General features: G+C 54.0%; 1 pseudogene; it reads right to left on the bottom strand.

Annotated features, from left to right (window-relative positions):
- Positions 1 to 5213: 5213 nt before the first annotated feature.
- LOC105528035 overlaps positions 5214 to 9373 on the bottom strand; it is a 26441-nt pseudogene continuing 22281 nt past the window's right edge.

Raw genomic sequence — 9373 nt, 5'->3', positions numbered from 1 at the left:
AGAAGGGACGAAGGGGATGGCACCGGAGGGGAAGGAAGGAGAGAAGCGAGTATGCCTGGGCCACCCACACCCAGCTTGGCCCAACCCTCCAACCTCTGGAAGGGTTCCTTAGTTCTCGGGTCCACTACTATTAAGCATCTGCTCTGTGTCAGGCACACGGGAAGCATTAGAGTCATAGACATGACATACCCAGCTGACCCCTGAGTCTGATGGTGAATTCACACATGAAACACGACGCAACATGGGTTGCAGGGGCACATGTGCCAAGGGTATTATGGAGTAGATGGGAGGGAAACCCGCCTGGCTTGGAGAGTGGAGACTGAGACTTCCTGGAACACTTAGCTGAGTCTTAGGGAATGAGTGGGAATAACACAAGCAGGGGGTGGCTGTGAAGGGTGCTTCAGGCAGAGAGGACGGCATGAGCAAAAAGGCCAGGAGGTGGGATGCTTTGGGGGTGGAATGGAGTGGGGTGAGAGCGGGGATGAAGGGGGCTGGTGATGAAGACAATGGGAGCTATGGAGACAGGTGTTCATGGCAGGAAGTTGGAAAGAAATGGGGGAAGAAACGAGCTGGCAGGGCGGGCTGAAGATGGCCCACCTCTCCTTAGCTGGTAGCTCCTGGTCCAGGTTGCCACCAGCTGCCTTCCTCCCAGGAAAAGTGCAGAGGTGAACTTATGTTCTCTTGGGAAAGATGCTCCTGACAGTCATTGGGTACCCATGGTATGCCAGGCAGGGCCTCTACTAAGGCTCCCACAGACACCCTCTCCCTTCCAGCCCATCCCTGAGCACACTGCCTGTGTGGGGAGGGAAGAGTTAAAGGCTCCTTCCCCAGTCACCTGCCATCTGGTCTTGCCCCCTGCTTCCTCCCCACCTGTGAAAATGGGATGATGGGATGCCTCCAGGTTCTTTGGCTCTACTTGGACCCTCCTGAATCTGGGTCAAACTTGGAGTCACATCGAGGAAGCAACATATATGGCTTTGACTGGGCTGCCTCTTGTCACCCACCTCTACTGGGAACCAGGGAAGAGATTAAGGACAAAACAAAGCTATTGGACAGATTTGTAGGATGTATTAATAATATTATGCCACCAGTGAACAAGCTGTTTTTGTCTCGTGATTAAAATAAACAAGTCCTTTTTCTGTTTTGACAGTAATTTGGGAAAATATGCACAGTATGGATACTGGTGAAAATGTACCATATGGCTGGGTGTGGTGGCTCAGGTTGGGTATGGTGGCTCATGCCTGTAATCCTAGTACTTAGCGAGGCTGAGGTGGATCACTTGAGCTCAGGAGTTCCAGACCAGCCTGGCCAACATAGTGAGACTTCATCTCTTAAAAAAAAAAAAGTACCATATGACCTGTTACTCTGTCTTCTAGCTTCCTACATTTTCAGCTGCTACACTGCTCTGTCTGTTATAGACTGCAGGGAAATACTGCAGGAGAGGCTATCTTTTGGGGGTAGGATTATGGATGTTTTTTTTTTTTCTTTTTTGAGACAGGAGTCTCACTCTGTTGCCCAAGCTGGAGTGCAATGGTGTAATCTCTGCTCACTGCAACCTCTGCCTCCTGGGTTCTCGCCATTCTCCTGCCTCAGCCTCCTGAATAGCTGGGACTACAGGCACATGCCACCACACCCAGCTAATTTTTTGTATTTTTAGTAGAGATGGGGTTTCGCCATGTTGGCCAGGCTGGTCTTGAACTCCTGGCCTCAAGTGATCCACCTGCCTCGGCCTCCCAAAGTGCTGGGATTACAGCCATGAGCCACCATGCCCAGCAGCTTTTATTTTATGTGTTTCTATGTTGTGTAGATTTTCTACAGTATATGCATTATAGGAGAAGTGGTGTACTACAGTGATTAAAAAAGCAGACTATCTGGGTTTGAATCGTGGCTTCCTAACTTGCGTATCTTCATGACTTCGGGCAAGTCCTTTATCCTGTCATCCCTCAGTTTCCTCATCCATACAAATGGGGATAATTAATGATGCATATGGTAGAGTTATAAAGAATTGAATGAGTTTGTAATTTTTTTTTTTTTTTTTTGAGATGGAGTCTCCCTCTGTCCCCATGCTGGAGTACAGTGGTGTGATCTTGGCTCACTGCAACCTCCACCTCCCGGGTTCAAGCGATTCTCCTACCTCAGCCTCCCAAGTTGCTGGGATTACAGGCGCACACCACCACGCCTGTGTAATTTTTGTATTTTTAGTAGGGATACTAGGCCAACCCATGTTGGCCAGGGTGGTCTTGAACTCCTGACCTCAGGTGATCTGCCAGCCTTGGCCTCCCAAAGTGCTGGGATTATAGGCGTGAACCACCTCGCCTGACAAGTTCATGCTTATTAACATTCTATTTGCTATGAACGGTGGCTGGCACATTGTAGGCACTATGGAAGTACATTACATAAATGCAAAATTACTTTTATAGTCAGAAATGCAGACCAGCCTGGGTAACACAGTGATACCCCATCTCTACAACAAATGAAAAATTAGCCTGGCATGGTGACCTGCGACTGTGGTCCCAGCTACTCAGGAGGCTGAGGTGGGAGGATCGCTTGAGCCCAGGAGGTTGAGGCTGCAGTGAACTGTGATCGTGCCACTGCACTACAGCCTGGGCAATGGGAATGAGATCCTGTCTCAGAAAAAGCACAAGATTTTGTTAATTTAATAATTACCCAAGTAATATATGAATAGAGTCTTTTACAAGGAATAATATAAAAGCGGAAACTTTTTTTTTTTTTTTTTGAGATAGAGTCTTGCTCTGTCGCCCAGGCTGGCATGCAGTGACACTATCTTGGCTCACTGCAATCCCCGCCTCACGGATTCGAGGAATTCTCTGCCTCAGCCTCCCTACTAGCTGGGATTACAGGTGCCCGCCACCACACCTGGCTAAGTTTTTTGTATTTTTAGTATAGACGAGGTTTCACCGTCTTGGCCAGGCTGGTCTTGAACGCCTGACCTTGTGATCCACCTGCCTTGGCCTCCCAAAGTGCTGTGATTACAGGCGTGAGTCACTGCGCCCAGCCGGAAACCTTTTTCAAATAATCCTTGGAGGCAGATTTGTTTACAACCTGTTTGGATTTAGCCTGAGTGCTAAAGCAGGACCGGAAGAGTGAGTGGGTGGCATTCAGGGACAGTCCCTGCTCTGGGCCCCACAGTGCGGGAAAAGGGAGGGGCATGGTCCACTGCTGTGGGTTATTCATGAGCACTGGCTGAACTTGCTGTCCCCAAACAGCCCCTCTGTGATTTTTTTTGTTTTGTTTTTTAAGCAGGGTCTCCCTCTGTCACCCAGGCTGGAGTGCAGTGGCAGGATTACAGCTCACTGCGCAGCCTCAACCTCCTAGGCTCAAGCAATCCTCCCACCTCAACCTCCCAAGTAGTGGGACCACAGATGTGTGCCACCACACCCACCTAATTGCCCAGACTGGCCTGGATCTCCTAGGCTCAAGTGATCCTCTTGCTTCAGGTTCCCAAAATGCTGAGATTAGAGTCATGCGCCACCGTTGCCTGCCCCCCCGTGATGTTTTCCCCCATGAAGCACAGGCTGAAACCTGGGTCACTAATTTCTCCAGGAACAGGCTAGGCAGAGACCAGACACCCTGACATTCGGTTTGCTAACCTGCCTCCTTGAAACGTGGGCCTGCTTGCCATCTGGCTCGTAGGAGTACTGAAAAAGAGTTTCAGGATCCTCAGGACTACCACTGTGGACCTATGGGGGCCCAGGACTCCCCCAAATAAGGAACAGCTGTTTGAGAGCAAGTATCATCCCCCGGACATTTGGATGTGTGCCTGAGGGTGTCACGCACCATCCTGCCACCAAGTGTCTTTCAGAGCTGGGAGGACTTGGCGAGGAAGCCCCCGTCCCTGCCAGCCCCGTGATGTGGGAAGACTCTGAGATGTGTGTGGCCGCTGCTATCCACTTGGGTCATGCATTCACCTTTTCAGCATTTCCTGACCTGAGCCCTTCTCTGCAGAAGCCTGTGGCCACTGGTGCCAGGAGGAAGACTGTGGGATGGGGAGGCAAGACGTGGGTTTTGGGTGAAAGGTCTTTCAATAAAGGGCAAAGAATTCAAGCTCATTCCTTACTTCACAGGGGCAGCAGCCTGTGGGGAATGAGTCATTGGGATCAGAGCTGAGCAAAGGCCACTACGAGGCTGCAGCCAGGGCTTCCTCAGAGGAGCTCCCCCCCCTTCCCGCCACTCCCGCCAACCTTCAGAGCACACTCTGCTCCCCCTGTGCCCTCCTGGCTCCAAAATGACCACCTCGAAGGAAAAACCCAGGTCACTAATTTTTCCCGGAACACACCAGGTGGAGACGGAATTCAGGAACACCCCTGGGGCACCATGTGGGCTGGTTCTGGAATGCGTTGCCCTTGGGATTTTTTTCTTCCATGATTTGTATCAGTTCCTCTTCAGAGCCAATCATTAACCTCGCTGAGAGCCCTCGCTTGAGAAGCCACAGAACAAGTGACTGGTTGAGGCTGGAAATGTGGAGGTGGCTCCGTGGTGTGCCCAAATCTTCAGCTTCCCCAGACGGAGGAGCTGAGCTCTCAGTCATGGCCTGGCCAGGGTCCCCTGGCAGTGTTTCGGCCTGGGTTCAGCCTCTGGTTGGATGGCAGAGGCCTGGATATGTACGTAGTCCCTCTGCCGTGAGCAGTGCTACCTTCTGAGAGCTGAGTGGGTTGGTGATGGCTGGGGATGGGGGAGCAGCTTTTAGCAGCATTCAGCAGGGTGGAGGGGGTTTAAGGTTTACCCACCCACGACAGCGTGACACCCCCTCTAGGCTGTAAAACACCAGCTGAGTGAGCAGCTCTGCTCTGGGCAGCAGGGGCAGCAGCCCCACCCCTGCCTGGGCTTGGGTCCCCAGCCCATCATTTTTGGATCTGAGGTAGGCCTGGACTCCTCCAGTTTAACCTCTCAGGCGACAATGAAGCCACTCAGACAGCCCACCCGTACCCCAATCCATCTGGCGCCATCTCTCAGTCTGACCACCTGGCTCAAATGTTGCCCACTCTCAAACGTCAAAGCCTTTGGGACAGGCCTCAGCGCCACCGGCGAAGACCAGCCTGGAGAACCAAAGCCAGGGGACTCTGCTGGGATGGGGTTTGGGAGTGGGCTGTGCACCGCAGTCAGGAATCCCCCACCCACAAGGCCACAGGGACTGTCCTCCGTCCCTGGGGTAACTCTAGCCGGATTAGAGCCCTCCTGTGGCTGTGGCGAGAAAGGGTCGCCCGCGTTTTGGGAGGTGGGATCCTGCAGGGCCGGGGACCCTCCTGGCGCGCTAGCCAGCGCTTAGATAAGTTCAGGTTTATTTATGGGGGGCTGCCACGGGAGGCTTGGGCTCCGGGCGCTGCTTGAGCGTGGCCGAGGCGCCGCTGCTGACCATGACCGCGGGGTTGAGCGGCTCGAGGAAGGCAGTCAGGAAATGATAGAAGAGGCTGGCGCCACCCGGCAGGCCGTAGGACAAGCAGCCGGCGCCGCAGTCGAGCGCCACGCCCAGCGTGCGGTGGTAAGCGCCGTGCAGCACGGTCTGCGCGTTGTCGTGCCACACCAATAACTTGAGCGAGTCCCACTCCAGGCACCACGAGTAGGGGTTGCGGCTCAGCAGGTAGACCACGCTGCGGCGCGGGCGGCCGCCGAGCGGGGAGCTGCGGCGGTAGGTGACTCCCAGGCACACCCACGAATTGGACACCTCCACCTCCCAGTAGTGGTGGCCCTCGGACAGGCCGCGGGAGCACAGCACCTGCGGCCACTGCTTGAAGCCTAGGAAGGGGCCGCCGCCTGTCAGGGGCTCCAGGAGGATCCCCAGGTTCAGCATGGAGCGGGTCTCCTAGAGCAGGAACATCGCCGGCTGTAGTGGGGTCAAAGTTCAGGTTGCAGTAACCTGTAGGGTGGCGATGGGGAAGCCGGATCAGCAGCCTTCATTCAGGGCAGGACGCTGGGTTGCAAGGTATTTGCATACAAGTCAGGGGATGCTTCCATCCACGCTCCTGTCCACACACTCAGCCTGATGCTCAGACACAGCCTGGAGGATGAGTGGGTGCTGCCCAAGGTCGCCCTCCTCCCCCTCCATCAGACCCTAACATCATCTCCCTTTGTATTTGTTCAGGCACACAAGACTGAGTGGGGGCCCGGTGAGGTGGCTCATGCCTGTAATCCCAGCACTTTGAGAGGCCAAGACGGATGGATCTCTTGAGGTCAGGAGTTCAAGACCAGCCTGACCAACATGGTGAAACTCCATCTCTAATAAAAATACAAAAAAAATGGCAAGACATGGTGGCGGGCACCTGTAGTCCCAGCTACTCGGGAGGCTGAGGCAGGAGTATCACTTGAACCCAGGAGATGGGGGTTGCAGTGAGCTGAAATGATGCCATTGCACTACTCCAGCCTGGGAGACAGATCAAGACTCTGTCTCAAAAAAAAAAAAAAAAAAAAAAAAAAATGCCAGGCACGGTGGCTCACCCCTGTAATCCCGTAATCCCAGCACTTTGAGAGCTGGTTGAAGAAGCTGAGGCCCACGTCCAGCAGCCGGGTCCAGAGCTCAACCAGGTCTCTGGCAGCTAGGGGAAGCTCTGCGTTTCCTCACAGTTGATGCCCATCAGGGGTTCCATGCAGGCTGAGAACTGCTTCAGTCGGAGGATCTCCTGGATGCAGGGAGGGGCCAGAGGTACCACCTGTTAGCCAGGAACCACACAGATGCCAGGGGCCCAGAGGCCTCCAGAGTCATGGGCCTGTGGAGCAGCAGCTCCCCCTTTCCAAACCTGGCCATCTCCTTTTCCTCCTCCTAGCTGTTTGGACATCAGAGGTCAGGGCTTTGCCAAGGACTTGGCCACTGTGGCCTAGTGTGCATTAGGCAAAGGGGATTTTCAGAAAATGATGGGAATATTTTAGTTGCGCCTTGAACTGCTTAATAAAAGCCATTGCCAAATGCTTCCCATTGTGCACAGGGGACAAGGTGAGCGGTTGCCCTAGACATCTGCCCAGGGTGTGATGGCAGCTTAAAGGAAGCTGGAGTTCCCAAGCACAGGGAACTCCAGTCCAGACCCCGTCCCGAAAAGGCTGCTGCTTGGCCCCACCCGCTACTTACAGCAGCATCAGTCCAGGCTTCAGGGCCAGGCCAGGATTGGGGAAGCCAAAGGGATTTCACGATTCTTGTTTTTTGAGACAGGGTCTTAGTTTGTTGCCCAGACTGGAGTCCAATGGTGCAGTCTTGGGTCACTGCAACCTCCACCTCCTGGGCTGGAAAAGGGATTTCATTCCAGCCTATATAGATTGTTCTGGCCTCACTCTCAGCCACGATCCAGGGAAGTCTGGAGAAACTTAGACTGTGTTAGATGCCTGGAATCCCATGTGTTCCAGGGAAACCAAGGCAGGAAAGTTAGGGTAAGGCTGAGCTCTGAAGTGGAGAAAGCCAAGGGTGTTGGTGCAAGCTCGAGACAGAAGACCTGGAATGGGGAGGCTCCCTGAGGCAGGGGAATGGACACAGTGATGCACCCTAAAGGCTGATCTAGTGTGTGTGGTTTTTTTTTGAGACACAGTAGCGCTCTTGTTGCCCAGGCTGGAGTGCAATGGTATGATCTTGGCTCACTGCAACCTCTGTCTCCAGGGTTCAAGCAATTTTCTTGCTTCAGCCTCCTAAGTAGGCGCCTGCCACCACGCCTGGCTAAATTTTGTATTTTTAGTAGAGATGGGATTTCACCATGTTGGTCAGGCTGATCTCAAACTCCTGACCTCCGGTGATCCTCCCGCCTCGGCTTCTCAAAGTGTTAGGATTACAGGCATGAGCCACCACACCTGACCGAGATCTGACGTGTCTGTGGGTGGAGGGAGAGTGGAAGTTGTGATGGGGCCTGAGCCAGAGGCAGAGGGGTGGGACCTTGCCTGCAGAAGTTGCCGGTCGCTTTGGTTGATGAGCAGGGTGTCTCCCTCCAGCTTCAGGAACCGGTTGTGGCTCTGCTGAATAGAGCTGCTCAGTATCCCCAGGGCGGCCGCTTCCTCTTTCTCCACGAAACCCAAGATCTGCATCTGCAGCTGTTCGACCTCCAGGATGATCTCTGAGAAGCGGGTGTTCACCTCACCTCGCATTGGCTGGATCAGTTTCTGGATGTTGTGGGGTGTGTAGAGAGGCGTCTGTGAGCTCCACTCCAGCAACCCGACTGTCACAGCCCGGAGCCCACGTAGGCATCCTATCCCTGCCTGCCTGGTCCCACACCATCCACTCCAAGTCCTGAGAAGTCCCTGCAGCCCGATGCAGGGCGCTGGGGAGCCTGGGCCTGGGGTGGGGTGGGCCAGCCTTATCGAGAGAAAGGCCACCCGGCCGTGGTGCTTTTCACTGTCAGCGGCGATGATCAGCATCTGGTTCTCCACAGTGTCCTGGACCTTTTGAACCTCTACCTGGGGTAGAGTGTTGGGAGAGAGGAGAAGGGGCCCCTGATTCAGAGAAGTGGCCTTGGAGAAGCCCTTCTGCAAACAGGCCCATGTCCGAGCCCAGCAGAGACATCCCCCATGCATTCATCTGCTCAGCTTAATGAGAATGAGAGCCCAGTGCTGGATGGCCCACGGTCTAGCCCTCCGCTTGGAAGGCTGCTCCCACTTGCTGAGAGCCTGTCTCTGTTAGAAGGAATCACGTTATTTGCTCCTGATAGTGATGATCATAGGGTTTCAGGCCACAGGAAGGGGTCTTGGAGAGCTCTGGGAGGCAGTAGGGCCAGGAGGGGTGTAGCAGGTATACAGCCATGTGGGTGCCCTGGGGCAGTGCTGCCAGGCCCAAGTCCCACATAAGCCTTTAGTCTCTACCTATCCTAGCAACGGGCATTTTCATTGTTATATTACACAACAGTGCGATTCCAAGTGCTGTCCACTAACCACTGCTGGCCCTTAGCAACATAAGCTCATGCCAGGTTGTAAATCAATGTAGTCCTTCTTTCACTGACAAAGTCTTCTTTTTATTTTTCAGGCAGGGTCTCGCTTTGTCCCCCAGGCTGGAGCACAGTGGTGCAATCTCAGCTCACTGCAACCTCTGTCTGCCTCCCCGGCTCAAGCCATCTTCCCACCTTAAGCCATCTTCCCACCTCAGCCTCCTGAGTAGCTGGGACTACAGGCATGCACCACCACGCCAGGCTAATTTATCTACTTTCTGTAGAGATGGGGTCTTGCCATGTTGCTCAGGCTGGTCTCAAACTCCAGAGCTCAAGTGATCATCCTGCCTCGGCCTCCCAAAGTACTGGGATTACAGGCGTGAGCCACCACACCCAGCTGTTTTACAAAATCTTTTTTTTTTTTTAGACAGAGTCTCGCTCTATCTTCCAGACTGGAGTGCAGTGGCACCATCTCGGCTCACTGCAAGCTCCGCCTCCCGGGTTCACGCCATTCTCCTGCCTCA

Source organism: Mandrillus leucophaeus, unplaced genomic scaffold (assembly GCF_000951045.1).
Source record: "Mandrillus leucophaeus isolate KB7577 unplaced genomic scaffold, Mleu.le_1.0 Scaffold1, whole genome shotgun sequence".
NCBI lineage: Eukaryota > Metazoa > Chordata > Mammalia > Primates > Cercopithecidae > Mandrillus > Mandrillus leucophaeus.
Note: the sequence above shows the minus strand (reverse complement) of the source record. Positions and strands in the feature narration are given on the sequence as shown.